General features: G+C 52.6%; 1 long non-coding RNA gene across 1 annotated transcript in view; it reads right to left on the bottom strand.

The window, feature by feature from the left end:
* The window catches only part of LOC115280527, a 72603-nt gene that overhangs the window by 49960 nt on the left and 6968 nt on the right, over positions 1-15675 (bottom strand). The window contains exon 2 of the long non-coding RNA XR_003903824.1: positions 4686-4746. This is a non-coding gene — a long non-coding RNA (uncharacterized LOC115280527). The remainder of the gene's footprint in view (positions 1-4685; positions 4747-15675) is intronic.

Consider the following 15675-nt stretch of genomic DNA (forward strand, 5'->3'; position numbering starts at 1 on the left):
AAGGAGACACAAAGTTGTGAACCCTCCCCTATGAAACTCCCTGATCAGAGAGGCTGGCCTTGTAGAGGCCAGGCCTTTCCTTCAGCTGTTTCCTGGCCCTGCCTCCTTCTATCTCCTTCTGTTGGCTCAACCCCTATGCTCTTTGGAGGCCCCACTGAAGGCCCAGGAGGCCTCCCATACCGTGTGCACCACCAAAGCGTCCTGTCCATCTAAGGAGGCCTGGCCCCCAACCTTCCGAAGCCCTCCACAGAGAACTCCATGGGCCCTTGCCCTCTCCTTCCCCCATTCTGGCTCCTTCCATCCCCTCTTATCCAGCTTTCCTGGCATCCCTCAGGGTCTCTCGAGGGACTGTCCTACCCAGTCAGCAATTTTGGTCACCAGTCAACACAACTAAAAACAGCTTTCAGGGAGACGAACCATTCCTCCAGCTCTATTTATTCCAGATTTGATGTCTACATTGCGTAACGGCTCGGAGCACGACGCAGGAGTCGGAGAAGAGGCAGAGATCCCGCTGCGGCCTCCCCGCCTACCGCGTTGGTCAAGTGGCTTCATCAAGCCTCTCTAAAGCAAAGAGAATGATACTTAAATGGGGTTAATTTTGATGATGTTTGTAAAACGCCTGATGTAGTCTACTGCCCAGGAGAGAGGACACACATACATACACACACACACACAAATTCTGTTATTCTCTTCTGTTAGCATTGGTTTGTCTTGCCCGATCCTCCATATAAATGGGCTCTTTCCCCACTTCCCTACAGCTATAAATTCATAATTATTTTTAGCATTATAGTTTTTTCTTGTAAATCTGCTTTATTTTTTTTTTTAAAAAAGGCTTTTTTTAGAGGACTTTTAGGTTCCCAGCAACTTCGAGATGAAAGAGAGGATATTTCCCATCGGCCCCCTCCACCCCCACTCACACAGCTTTCCCCCACTCTCAACACCCCCCACCCGAGTGGTCCATTGCTCCAACTGATGAAGCTACATTGACACATCATTATCACTCAGAGTCCATGGTTCACACTAGGGCTCACTCTTAGCATTGGGCATTCTAGGGGTTTGGACAAGTTCGCATCCTTATAGTATCACACAGGCCATTTTCACTTCCTAAAACTCCATCCACGCTCTGCCTCATCCTCCTTCATCCCTCCTTCCTCAACCCTGGAAGCCACTGATCTTTTTGCTGTCTCCATAGTTCTTTTCCAGAATGCCATATAGTTGGAATCATACACTATGTGGACTTTTCCGATTGCCTTCTTCCATTTGGCAATATGCATTTTAGTTTCCTCCATGGTTGGATTGCACTTTTTTGGTGCTAAATAGTATTCCATTGTGTGGGCCGGACCACAGTTTATTTACCTGTTCACCAACTGAAGGCCACCTTGATTGCCTCCAAGCTTTGTTCTTGGCTGAGGTAAAGCTGTTCTGTGAGCCTTCCTTGCAAATTGATGACTCAGTCATCAAACTAGACAGCACTTCGTGCATCTGGGGTTCTAAAAGCTCTTTATTCTGCATTATATCAAACCTACCCCTGCATGGCATGCATGGAAATTAAGACTGTAGAGAGTTTTTAGAACTGTAACATTTCTACAAATAAATCTGTCTCACAAACCACAAAAATCAGTATTTATAAAAGTACTATAAACATCCACGTGCAGATTTTTCTGTGGATATAGCTTTTCAACTCATTTGGGTAAATGCCAAGGAAAGTGAAGATCGGATAAGATGTTAGCATGGTAGCATGTTAATCTTTGAATTGTTCTTTGTCGTTTCAACTGCTCCCCCATTTATTCAATAATTACCTCCTGAGGGCCTATCCTGGGGCTTGGGGCTAGGTACTAGGGATATGAACGGGGATGTAACGGATTTGGTTTCTGCCCTTGCAGAGTGTAGAGTCCAGGGGGAGAAACAGAGAGGAGATGAGGAAGCAGGTTAACATGTCGTTACAGATGGGGTGCAGGGATTGAAGGGATTGCATGGGGTACAGAGACAGAAGTGAGCATCGGTTCAGGAGGGGGATGTTCTTACTTACCCAGAGCTATCGAGGAGGCCCCACAAGGGCATGGCGTCAAAGAAAGGACAAGAAGGCAGTGAAGGAGTTTTGGCCATGACAAGAGCCAAGGGGAAGGTGTTTCCGATGAAGGGACTCAACGTGAGGCAGCCCCAAGGGGGAGAGAGCTGGAGCACCTGAGGGACCACGAACAGTCCCCACATAGAGGGGAGCCAGACTACAGGGTCATAAGAGTGGAGACTAGTCTTGCTTCCAGATAGTCCCTAGGACCCAGCTGGCTGAAAGGAGAAAGAAGAAAGTATATTCTCTAGAGCTTCAGCAGCTCAAGCATCACCTCTGATCTAGAGGGTTTCTAGAGTCCCCGAGCTGTGCACAGCTAACCCTTCCAGGCCCAGGAGATGACGTGCAGTCAATCACACCCATCACAGAGGGAAAGCAAAACACCTGAGCAACCTGAAAAGAGGGGCCAAATCAATGGCCACCATGCACCGAGGAGGACACCTCAAAAATAAAGGGCTCAAAGCTGGACCAAAGGCCCGGCCATAACCTCTCTGCAGAAGAAAGGAAAGCAAGAGGCACCGCCTACACCCACCATGTGATGCCCAGGGCTCTGATGGGGCCACCAAACCTCGAAGAGATCCCCAGCCAGCACTCCAGGCACCCGGTTTTGCCACCATTGGAATGTCACCCACGAGCTCTGAGCTGGCCCATCTCCCTTAACCACACCCATAGATTCAGGACCACCACCCCCTTCCCCATAGTGAACACTGCAGCTCTGGCTGGTTGCTTCTTTTCTCAAGGCAGTTGGCCTAGGTCTCCATCCCCTATTGTTCCAGAGAGGCTACTCCCGCGGAATCCAAGGATGCTATCTGTCCCTGTACCCGGGAATTCTTCCTAAAGAGTTCCCCTTCTTAAAGAAAAGGGGAACAGGAGTTTAATCCCTAGCAGGGCACTCACTCTAAAGACAGGCAGCAGTGCCGATTATGGGAACAAGGACTTGTCTTCTGAGTTGCAGAGGCCTTAATACCTCTCAAGAAAGCACATCGTCGCCATTCTTCCCCAAACACCACTTCCACATTCCCTGTATTTCACCATTAGGGATTCATTCATTTGTGTTGAGCAGATGCAGGATTAAAATACAGATTAGTAGGGAGGCTGGGGGAGTTCCAAAAGTCATGCATTCACCCGTGTAAAGGGGAGGAGGCCATGGATCAGTAGTTCTCAACCCTGGTGTATATTAGAATTATCTGGGCCACACTCCTGAATAATTGAAACGGAGTCTCTGGGGACAGAGCCCAGGCATCTGCAGTTAGCAAACATGGTTCCAGGTTGTTCTGAGGCTACGTGAGAACCGGTAACTACTTCCGTGGGCAAACCTTCGAGAAATGGGACACCCGGCTGCTGGCTTGAACTTAGCAGACTGCCCAAAGGAGAAGCGAGCTACTGCTCAGACTGGAGGCCACACTGGTTTCTCCTGGCTGAGCTCTCTCTGCCGGCGGCTGTTGGCCAGGTGGGTATCAGATGGGCCCTTCAGCCTCCCGATGGTTTCCCAACATTGCCGGCACGGGGGCTGGAGCAGAGCACTGTTATGGGGGGACAAAGAAGAATCAACCGATATGCGAGCGTGGATGTGCGGGCAGAACCCCGAGCAGAAAGCCCGCTAACTCAGAAACTGAGAGCAATCACCCTGGTGTGTTTCAGCACAGCACACACACGCCGGCCCCGCTGCCTCTGCCGCAGCCCGCCTTAAGGGATCCAGGGGAAATGAAAATTAATGGGGTGGGGAAGGTAATCAGCAGCGAGTCCCACTTTTGTTAATAACCACCCTCCATCACGGGTAGAATGAGACAGAGCATCCATTCGAGGCTGGGGTCACCTTGGGAAAGGAGGGTGGGAGCCTTTGGGGGGAGGTCTCTTTTTGGGCCTGGGGCCTCCCTAGGTCATGGAAGATGGTCTCAGAAACGGACTGTCTCTTCGGAGCTTCCGTGCCCTGAGTGGGCTTTGAAGATTGACTCTGTGGAATGAACTAGAATTGTCCATCAGGACACCCACGTGCGCCTCCCAGCCCTGCCTTCACTGAGCGGTCAGCTCTGCCCACCAGCTCTGCCTCTGTCCCTGAGACACTCCACTCTCACGTGGCTAACCTGGCCCCTGCTGCCCCATGGTCACTGACAGAGCTGCCATCGAAATGGGGACACTCTGGGGCTGAAGCTGCTGCAAGTGGGGAGGGCGGTCATCAGCCTCTGACCCCAAAACCACCTGATGACAAGTTCCCACTGCCAGCTATCCCCGCCCCGCCAGGCATGTGAAAATCACAAGGCCCAGTAGACAAACACCTCTCCCAAGTTGGCTCTTTGTTTCCAGAAGCCATTATCCTTTCCCGTGTGCTTACTCAGCCTCCCCCTACTCCCCCCCCACACACCGCAGTACCGTGTTGCTTGGTGATGGGTGAAATGGGCAAACAGGAGCCTCCAACCACAGGGCTTTGATATGTGCTGTTGGGAGCTGGGGCCACTACAGGGCTGCCTGCTGGCCGCTAGGCCACACCTGCCATGGACCCTGCGATGCTGCTGATTCCACTCACATGGGCGAGCCCCACCTGGGAGGTCACGGTCGGCAGGGAAAAGAAGGGATCTCAGCCAGTTCCCTGGTTTCAGATCCCTGCTCTGCCACTTACCAGTTGTGAGACCTTGGGCAAGTGATTTAACCTCTTTGGGCCTCAAATGCCAGCAACTGATCTGCAAAATACAAAAAACAGCACCTTATGTCATATGGTTGTCGTGAAGTTCCCATAAGGTAATATATACGAAGAATATTTAAAACAAAGCCAGGTGTATCAGTCTGGTCAGGCTGCCGTAATAACACACACAGACCCAGTGGCTCGAACAACAGAAGTTTATTTCTCAGTCTGGAGGCTGGAAGTCCAAGATCAAGGCACTGGCTGACTTGGTTCCGGTGGAGCCCCTTTTTCCTGGCGTGTAGACAATCGCCTTTCACTGTGTCCTTCCCTCTGTGTTCACAAGCAGAGAGAGCTTTAGTGTCTCTTCCTCTTCTTCTAAGAGACCAGAAGTATTGAATTAGGGGCCCTCCCTTGTGACTTCATTGACCCTTTATCACCTCCTCACAGGCTCTGTCTGGAAACACAGCCATACCGGGGTTAGAGTTTCAACATACAAATTGGGGGCGGGGGTGCCCAACTCAGTCTATCGCAACAGGCACGGGACATGTTCTGGAAGTGTTGCTCATTGTTATTATGACCATCATACCCCATGTCACATGAGAATGGTGAGCCTGGAGTGGCAGAGTGGAGATCTGAACCCAGGACTGGCCTGACTTTCAAGCCCATGGCTGTAACCAGGTGCTAAAAGTTGACTCGTGCCACAAGATGTCAGGGGCTCCCAATCCCCTGCCAAGCACCCTCTGAGTGCTCTGTGACCATTGGCCATTCCTATGGGCACCAGGGAAAGTGTCACACCTCTTGGCCATAAAGCCAAGACTGTCAGGTTGTGGGCACTGGGGAGCCCTTGCTCAGGGAGCTGGAGAGGGTCCCTGTATCTGAATCGTACATCTCCATCTGGGTTCCTTCCCCTGCTCAGTCAGGTGGGAGAAGGAAAAGAATACAGCAACAGCTACTGGTTCCTGACCTCGGGGCTCTGCCTGCCCGCCTCCAGGGCCGAATGAGGCTCCTGCTCTAATTGTACCTGAAAGAGCCAGGAGCCTCCTCTGCCCTACCGCAAGGCTTTGGTGGTGAGGTATGTGCAAACATCCGCCAGCTCAGAGCCCATCCCGTTCTTCTGGAAACACCATCTGGTATTGCTTTCAGGAGCCATGGTTCACACATCCTGTCCATGGGGCTAACTCTGATCAGGTGACTCACTCTGACCAATCGGAGCATCACATCTTTCTAGATATGACAGCTGGTTCAGGGCTGGGCCCCTGTCCAAATATAGGTGAACCAAAGCAAAAAAGAGCCAATTCCAGGGTTGTCATTAGCATGATCAGAGATGAGACGTTCTCCTCACTGCACTGATTTCTGAGGGTACGAGGTCTTCCTGGGCTGGCTGGCCAGCATCCTGCTGCCATGACAATGAAGCCAAAGAAAGGAGAGCTCAGCTGGGAAAGGCTCAGAGACAGAGTCCTGATGACATTGTTTAAGCCCCTGGATACAGCTGGGCCTGAAGACATTCCCAGACATAATAGTTACCCAAGCCATAATAGTTTCTTTGTCACTGGTTTGACTTGGGTTTGGTGATGTGTGTTAAAAATAAAAACAAAAGCAAACACAAAACCAAGGCTTCAAAACAGAGGGAAGAAGCAGGAATTAGAAATTCTGAATAGGTTAGAGGAGTTGAGGAGCCTGTTTGTCCCACAAGCTGGAGATGAGTGACAGTCATACCTTCTCCTTCTTGGTCATGGGAAGCCTAGCATTAGCCAGAGCTGTATTCTAGAAATGGAATATATTCCATTTCTATGTATATACTATACTCTAGAGTACTCCCCAAAGAAGTGGGGAGAAATACCACTGGCCAAGCTGGGCCAAAAAAGACAACAGGTTATTCACCATCGTGGTTTGGAGGCGCTGGGCTTGTCACAGCCCAGAAACCAATGCACTGTCACAAGGAGCCTCCATTCAAGAGGAATGTGGCACTGATTGGGGGTAAGGTAGGCCACGGATACATCAGGGGGCCTGACTGATCTCATGGCTGTGTGCCCACCAGAGCCAGCTGGTCAGGAATGTTTGATTCCAAGGAGATGATGAATCAGGGGTCAGTGGGCAATCAGAACGAAGATAGACCCCTCTCAGCCCCAAGCTTCACTCTAGGGCAGGGGCAGGACTAGAGCCGATGACCCAGGGTAGGCCTAGGCACCATGAGGACCTGGAGCCTTCACCTATCCACCCAAGGGAAGAGGAGGAATTTAAGGCTGAAGGGCCAAGCCCCTGTGGAGACTGGGAGGGAGGGGTGCCCCCACCACACACACACAAACACACACTCTCCACTTGTCCCTAAGGCTATATGGGGAGGAGAATCAAAGTAAGTCCCCTTGGCCATGGTAGTCCCCCCTTCAGCTCCCCAAAATCAGGGCTAGCTCCTGCCAGGAGGGACTGATGGCTAAATTCAGCAAGTCTTGAGAAATGGCTACTGGGGCAGAAGACAGGGAGGGGGTGCAAGCAAAGGCAGAAAGACAGCTGAGATGGATGTCAGCACCAGAGTCCGAGTAATGGATTGGGCCTCAGAGAATGAGGGGGTTCATTAAGAGGGCAAAGCCAAGGACCCCTCTTAGAAGAGCATCCAGGGTCAGGGAAGTCAGACTGACATTGCTCATACAGTGGTCTTGACCCCTGCTCAGGCTGCAGCAGCCCGGTTCCACAGGATGGGGGAGACTGGGCATGGTGAGCTGTCCTCCCTTCTGTCATGGATAACGGAATGAGTTCACTCTTGGTTCCACCTGGCTCCTTTAATACCAAGGGAGATAGCTTGGATCTGTCGGAGTTCCTCAGTGACAAGCAACAGAGACCAACCCTGGCTGGTGTAAGCACGGAGGGCAACTGTCTGGAAAGGTATGGAGTGGCTCTCAGGAGCAAAGGAAAAGACAAAGAACTAGGCTCATAAGGGCAGAGAAGAGGGATCTGGAGGGTCAGGAGCCAGTACAAAGTCCCTCAAGACGAGAATCCACCTCTGGCCATTTTGTATCCCGAGAGAGTAAATGTGAATGGCTGAGCCCGGAGCACATGCCCACCCATTGGCCAGGAGCAAAGGGGCAGTATCAAACAATAGGAGAATATCACTGGCTGAAACTGAGTCACTGCCTCACCCCATTGACCGAGCACTATGATTGACAGTTATGTCAAGAGCATGCCCAGGAGGGAGTGGTCATTCACCGGAAGTAAAACTAGAGATCTTACAGGAAATGGATGTGAAAGACAACAAAGAAAACACCAAATGGCCATTGCGAGGGTCAGTAAAACCCAGGCTCAGCAAAAGTTCTTTACCTGAGATATTCCAAATCTGTTTATGCTTCATCAGGTAGTTAGAAAAGAAAGCATCTCTCCACGTGCTGACTCGGAAGGGAAGGGAGTCTGAAGGAAAGGCCGCGGCTAAGGCTACATCCATGGAGTCCTTACTTTGAGCCAAGCAGTGGCTACGTGTTTTGCATCCCTGATCTCTTCTCACCTCCTCACAGTCACACCAGGCAGATGGACTTTGCAGATGAGGAAACCGAGGCTCAGCCATGGCCTCAGCTAAGGCACTTGTCCACTCTCAGGGCTCCCAGAGCCCAGGACCTGATGGAGAACTGTCAGCACAAAGCCCATGGGAGATGTCCCGCAGATCCTCAGGGGCGGAATGGGACCGTCAGTGGGGGGAGTTATTGGGGGGAAATGACACGGAGGAGGAAGAGATGCAAGAGGAGATGGGTTGGAGGAAAACTCAAGGAACCATGGTTGTTGAAGAAGGAAACCAAGACCTGGGATCTTGGCACCCAGACAGGCTTGTCTCACCTTTAGGGAGTGAACCACAGAGACCCAAGATCATCGGGGTGCAGGGGCATGGCGCCACTGGTAGATGTCTCTAATGAGCCTGGGGAAGGAAGAGGTTGGCAAATTCACAGCTGTATATGTCCCAGATAATATCATGGACTTTTCTGGCTGCCTTTTCCTCTTCCCCCACCCTCCACCAGCTACCTTAAAACACAAGAGCCAAAAATCCAGGAAAGCAGAATGGATTTCCCATTTTTATTGAGCCAGGGGTTTTTTTCCTATTATCCCTGAGTCTTGGGATAACCTCGAGAGATGGATGTCAAGCAGTCTCCATTTTACAGATGAGAAGACTGAGGCTGAGGAAAGGGAGCTGTGATTCGAGCCCAGGAGTAGCTAATACCCAAACCTCAGCTGGAAGGCACGTGGGTGGAGGAGCTAAGGTGGCCGCCAGGGAGCCCTACCAGGGAGCAGGTGGTCCTGGGTGGCCCTGCTTTGCCTGCTGGGCACAGACAGGATCCACAGCATCTGGAAGCCTGCCCTCGCTAAGTTATGGCCTCACTTAACCAAAGTTTGTAAAAGGGCACCCTGAGAGAAGAAACAGTCTTATCTCACCAGAGCCCTGCTAAAATCCCAATAAGCCCATTGCGAGCTAGAGATTGAAGTGCGATTTTGGCATCTCTCCTCTGGTGTGGAAAGAGCTTACACTGAGTCATATTTCAAAAAGGCACAACTGACACACTATAATCTCTGGTCTTAACTCCCCCTGACCTTGAGAGCGGCAATGAAGTGCAGGGGCTGCAGGGCTGGGAGGAAGGCGGCTGCTGGGAGAATCTCATCAGGCTGGTGCAGCGGTGCCCTGTCGCTGCGGCGGGGAGGCGTGGGGGCTTCGCCTGCCATCCCGGTGTTGGGGGGGGGGCAGCCTCATCTTCCTGGGAACCCCGCTCCACCCCTTCCCCAGCACCTCACTGATGCAAGCCCCAAAGGACTCACCGCCATCGCCTCTCATCTTCCTCCCCGTCTGGCCCCCCCCACCCCTTTCTCTTTTCCAGTGACAATAATGGAGCTGAAAACGTCGCCAGAAAAGGCATCGATCTGTTTATCTATCACTTGCTAATCAAAAGTTTCCTGCCTCTTGTTAAAATACCAATGATTTCCTTTGCGGAATCAAACAGGTCTGTTCTCAGAGACCGAGTGCGGCCGTGAAGACAGTTTAATTACCGCCTTTGATGCCTCTTCCCTGAATACCAATCTTTCCTGAGTTACATGATGAACACACATTAGGGGAAGAATTAAATCAAAAAAGCAGGAGCTCACTAATTGTGGGGCATCTCACGTGGAATTGGGCTGCCCTGGTAGGTGCTCTGTCCTTTCCCGGGGCCCGTGCAGTCTGAACCCCCAACCCTGGGGAATTCCAGCAGAGTTCAGGAGAGCCTGCTGTTTGCACCCTGAATCCCCTTGATACATTATAAATGCAAGGCTGAGACTGTGGGCTTTAGAGCCAAATGCTGGTCCTACACTCCAGCCTCAGTGCTGGTCACTTAATTTCTAGGAGCCTCAGGTTCCTTGCATGTAAAAAATGGAAATTCTAACATAAAAAGCTGTTGTGAAGAATAAATCAAACGAAACAAGTCAAGCCTTGACCAGAAGAGAAGTCAATTAATGAGAGTGCTTATTAGCATTTCATTATGACATTAATTATAACTTGTAACAGTAAGCAGATGTTTTTCATAGATCGTATCATATTTACATACAATATAGGACTACACACTTATACTTTTTTAATGTTTATTTATTTTGAGAGAGAGAGAGAGAGAGAGGGGATGTGAGCAGAGGAGGGGCAGAGAGAGAGGAGAGAGAGAATCCCAAGCAGGCTCCGCACTGTCAGCACAGAGCCCAACACGGGGCTTGATCTGGGGAACTGTGAGATCGTGAACTGCTCCAAAATTGAGAGTTGGGCACTTAACTGACTGATCCACCCAGGTGCCCCCATTTTTATAATTTTAAAATGTTATTGTAAAATATAATAAGCAGTCAGTCTCCTTAATCAGTGTATCCTCAGTGCCTGGGACTCTGCCGCCCACAGGACATAGTCTACAGTTCGGAGAATGAATTATTACTGGCCTAAGGAACGGCACATAAGGCCACGTGTAAACGGCATCCCGTCCCTGACTGCCTTCTGATGGAAAGAAGACATAAACATGGTCACTTACGTGACACCCAAGCCTCCCTCAGCCCGGCGTGCCTCCCTGGCCTTCAGCCCGCCACGCTGCCCTGAAGAAGTGTCCCCCAAAGGCCCCACTCACTGGCAGGCCCAGAGTGGTGGCAGGTGCCCCTCTCACCTGCTACTAAATTCGTTTCGACTTTCAACAGGGACAAATGACTACAATATGATACCACTTCTGGAAAAGAAGACCCATAAAAACAGCTCTTAGATGTTCTATACTCAAAGAAAAATGATAACATTATTTATAAAACTAAACACAAATAACTTCCTTCTTCTGTCTGGAAAATGATGAGGTCCCTGGCCCTCATGTATCCCTCTAGCGCCATCCCCAGGTCTCACACACACACACACACACACACACACACACACACACACACACACACACTCATGGCCCTCTTCCTGCACTGATAATCTCCCCGCTTCTGGTGTGGATGGAAACTGGGCTTCCCCTGCTGTCCATCACACCCCCACTGAGGCCACACTGGGCTCCCGAGTCAGGGGGCCAGCCGCAAGCTACGTCCCCAAATCGCTGACTCTAACCTTTCCTTGTCAGTGACCTCAGGAAGCATCCAACTGTGTGGAAATGAAGCATACCAAGCCCAGAAGTGGGAGGGGGAAGTCTGGTTCAGCCCTGGTGGGGGAGGGGGAGGGCTTTCTGTAATGGTTCCGCCAAGAGGCTTATCCCTGGGGTGGCTTCCTGTCCTTCTGTCTTGCCCAAGGTCAGGAGTGAGGTCAGCAGGAGAAGAGGGGGGCTCTTCTGGCTCTCCCAGCATTCCCTGAACACTGGCTGCCTCTCCTGTGGATGCTCTTGCCATCAGAATGCAGCTAGAGGGAAACTAAGGCTTAACTGGCTTACTCCCTCCCCCCACGGAGCCTCCAACAGAAATGAGATGCACCCTTCCTTCAGGCCTTTGCCCCAAGAGATCACAAAGCCCCCCACATAGGAGAATAAGGGAGAAGACCCTTTCCCGCGGAGTCACTCCTAGAAGAGACTACAACCTGCCACACAATTCAACAAATACGCCCCAGACGGACTCTGGCACACATGCTATGGTGGCCAAGGCAGGACCCCTGCTCAGGGAGCGCAGAGCCCCACAGGGCCCCAACTCTGGGGAGTCCTGCTTCCAGGCAGGCCAGAGGTGCCAGGCAGAGAGGGAGCTTGAAGGAATCAGGTGAGGCCTCTGGGAGGAGGCAGGTCCATGGGGAAATGCAAGGGCGGAAGGTAGGCAGGGCTGGGGGGTGCACAGAGGAGCTGCTCCTGAGGTCAATGGGGAGCCACACAGCTGTGATGTGATCCGACTCATGCTTCACCTTGGCCACACCTGGTATTTAAGTGACAATGGCTCCAGCGATGGGGAGCAGCTGGCATCCCCACCCGTGACCAGCTCTGAAATCAGAGCCAGGGGCCCAGTGTGGGCCAGTGTCAGGTCCCCTCTGTCCGTCTGCCTCTCTGCCACCCCCCCCCCCTCCTTGTGTCTTCTCTCCATCCGCCCCATCTTCTCCTCATCCCCCCTTCTCCACACTCTTCATTTCTGCGCCTTCTCTTTCCTCAGCCTCCCTGGACTCCCACCCCCAACTTCTGGGCACATCTCGTAGCCACTGACACAGAGAGCTAGACATCATTCATTTCTGTGGGTTTCTTTCGGTGTTGGTGCACACGAACCCCCACCCAGCTCCTCATGTAAATATGACCTTTCTGATACTCATTATCAATTAAAGGAACACATCCCCTTCTCTGAGCAGCACGGGAGACCTTTCCAGGTGAAGAGCATAAAAGGGCCTCTCCAGCCTGCTGCCGGATGGGCTGTCTCCCACCTCTGGGCATGGTCTGGGCGATGGGTAGGCTGGAAAGACAGACAGATGGGGCAGACACACGGAACCAAACGTGTGGGTGGATCCCTTGGAAAGTCCTTGCTGCAAATGTCCACCCCACACCAGTCACAGAAACGCAAAGGAAAGCAGGCGCCCCCAGCTTTCATCTCCTTCTTCCCCTAGCGGGTCCTTCCAGAAGGCAGGCCAGGCTTCTCCTTCAGGCCCCACCACTCCCCACCCTCCACCAGGCTGTGACCACCAGGGCCCCAGCCTCCCCCAGATCCCTGAGCTACATTGGGCCAAAGGTGGATCTCAGCCCATAGGAGGAGCAGCTTTGGGGACCCAAACATGGGCACCTTGAAAAAAAAAAAAAAGAGTTTTCACATTGCTTTAAAGTTTATTTATTTTGAGAGAGAGAGAGAGCAAGAGAGCAAGAGAGCATGCACATGGTGGAGGCACCGAGAGAGAGGGAGCCAAGCAGGCTCCGTCCTGCCAGCACAGAAGGAGGGATCGATCCCAGGAACCTCGAGATCATGACCTGACCCGACACCAAGAGCTGGACATTCAACCAAATGAGCCACCCAGGCACCCCTCACATTAGGCCACCACCCTGCATAGAGGCACACCTCCCCCCCCCGTGCCCACATTGCCCAAGGTCCCCCTTCTTCCCTTTTGTTTGCCATCCTCCCCTTCCTCATCTTCTTCTTCCCCTCCCTTTTCACTCTGTTCTGGAAACGGCCTCATAGCCCCCCTTCCCCATACCATACCCCACTGGAGCCAACGGGAAGCCTCAGAGGCGGGACAGAGGAGAGCCATGGGCCCTGCTTGGTCTCCAGCTCCCTCCCGGTTCCATGCCCCACAGGGCCTCCCGCCCCCCTGATCAGCGTCAGGGGCTGGGCTCACCTGCAGGTCTACAGGAGGGCGTGGGTCCCACAGGTGACCACAGCAGAGCAGAGCGAGGGGCGGGACCAGCAGCCTAGGATGGTTTTGGGAAAGTGGCCTTGGAGAAACAGTTCTGCAGGCCCCAGCCTTTTCCCATGGCTGCACGCCCAGCGCCTCACCCCAGATTCCCCCCAGAGCCCCAGGCCCACACACCACCCAGGAAGAAAACTCCCCGACCCCGCGGGTCCCGTGGTGCTGTCACAGCCCGGGCTTAATTGCTGGTTAGGGAGGGGCGGCAATTCCTCGACAGGCCCCTGTGGCTGGCTGAGCTAACCACACCCGTCTGGGGCGCCTGGGGACCATGCTGTGTGCATTAGAGGCTCCCGGTTGTGCAAACGGCATTGGGCACGGTGGTTGCCCAAGTCTGGTTCCCATTCCTAGAGCAATGTGCCCACCAGCGGCCAGAATCAAATGGGGAGGTGGAGCGCGGTCTGCTGGGGGTTGAAGGCACACTTGAGAAGCGGGAGTGTCACAGGTGGGTGGGGGAGGGAGGGCGGGAGCAAATGCAACACCGCCCAAAGCTTAGACGGTTGGCCTCAGCGTTGGAACCGTTGCGACCCGCAGCCCAATTTGTGGGTCTCCCACTATTTGCTCCTGACAACAAGTGAATTCTCCAAGCTCAGTCCAACAGAGAAGAGGCAACAGCTCATGACCTTGAGCCAGAATTTCTTCTTCCGCCCTCCGAGGCACAGCCGCATGGGATATAGGGTGCTCATCGCACATCCCTTTCCAGGCGATCCAAGAAAGCCAGGGCCACCCAGGCCCTCACCAGCTGCCTTCTAGAAAGATCCAAGGGTCCGTTCAGGAGCCCACTGCCAGGCTCCCGGAAGGCCAGCCTGCCTGACTCAAGGCCTCCTATTTCTCTGTCAGCATCGTCTGTGGGCCTTCTCACCAGGGTGGGATTCACTCTGGTGACACCACAAGGCAGTCAGGGGCACTGCAGTAGGAAAGCCCGGAACTGGGCTAGGAGGCAGGCTCTAAACTGGCACACAGAATGTAAAGGACACACACACACACACACACACACACAGGCACTCGCATGTGCACACACTTGTGCACACATGCATGTACACACACTCCCGTGCACACACACATAACAAGTGCACACAATGCACACACAGGTGTGCACATATGCAAACACACACACTTGCGCACACACACAGACCCCAGAGCTAAAGTGTGGGGCCAACAGGCTTGCCAAAGTAGCGTGGACCCCTCTTTCTGGCCACATCCCCCCTCCCAACAGCCTTTGTTTACTTAAAATGTGATCCAAATTTGGGAGTTGGCAAGAGGAAAGGGACTCCAGAAAGCTTCTCTGATATCATCCTGCCTCAGGCCATGATTGTTCTTCTCTAAGGGATTTACCTGCTCACCCTCCCTTTACATCCCCTGCGTCTCCTGCCACGGGGGTAAGTCCCAGACTGAGAAAATTAAGAACGGGAGCATCTGACGTAGATAACCCACTACCAGGAATTCAACCTATGAATATGCCATTTTGCATAGTATATTCGCCGCAGCATTACTTATAACCGCACAATAGCTGGAAACAAACGACCTTACTGTCCATCACCAGGGCCTGGCAGAGTGAAAGGTCACATATCCAAGACATGACAACTAAGCATGGGGTGGGGCACCAGAGACAATGAGACTCGGTCCTTGCCCCCAGGTTGCTCACAGGCCCGTGAGGAGGGCGGCCATGTTGGTAGGCTAAGCAAGACTTGGGAGCAACATGCCCGCAATTCTGGAAAGGGAGGCGCTTCCTTCATTTGCCCCGGCTCTCTCCAGCTGTGTGTGGTATCCTTTCTCTGTTGACACCTTCTTCTGGCCCTTGGTGTCTCCCCTCACCCAGAGGCCACAGCCACAGCCACGTGGGGCAATTGGCAGCCAAGGTGGCACAACTGTGGGAAGTCTCCCCAGTTAAGAAGGTGTGCCCACATCTGTCACCCTGAAATGCTGTAACAGCTACAGCTTCATTTGGTAGGGAAGTTCTCATGGACGGGTCGGGATTTTCTCCATAGAATCTCTCCCTGCCAAGATCCTCCTCTTTTAAGGACAGCATGGAGCCACTTTCTTCATCTGATGCACCTGAAAGCATTGCCTTCCAGCCAAGATCAGCTCCACCTGGGAGTGAACTTCCTTCTTGCAACCTCAGTGGAGCATCTCCAAATGTACCAAGGTGACTAGGACTCAGATATTTCTGGTTATTGTCAA

This window comes from Suricata suricatta, chromosome 16 (assembly GCF_006229205.1).
Source record: "Suricata suricatta isolate VVHF042 chromosome 16, meerkat_22Aug2017_6uvM2_HiC, whole genome shotgun sequence".
NCBI classification, from domain to species: domain Eukaryota; kingdom Metazoa; phylum Chordata; class Mammalia; order Carnivora; family Herpestidae; genus Suricata; species Suricata suricatta.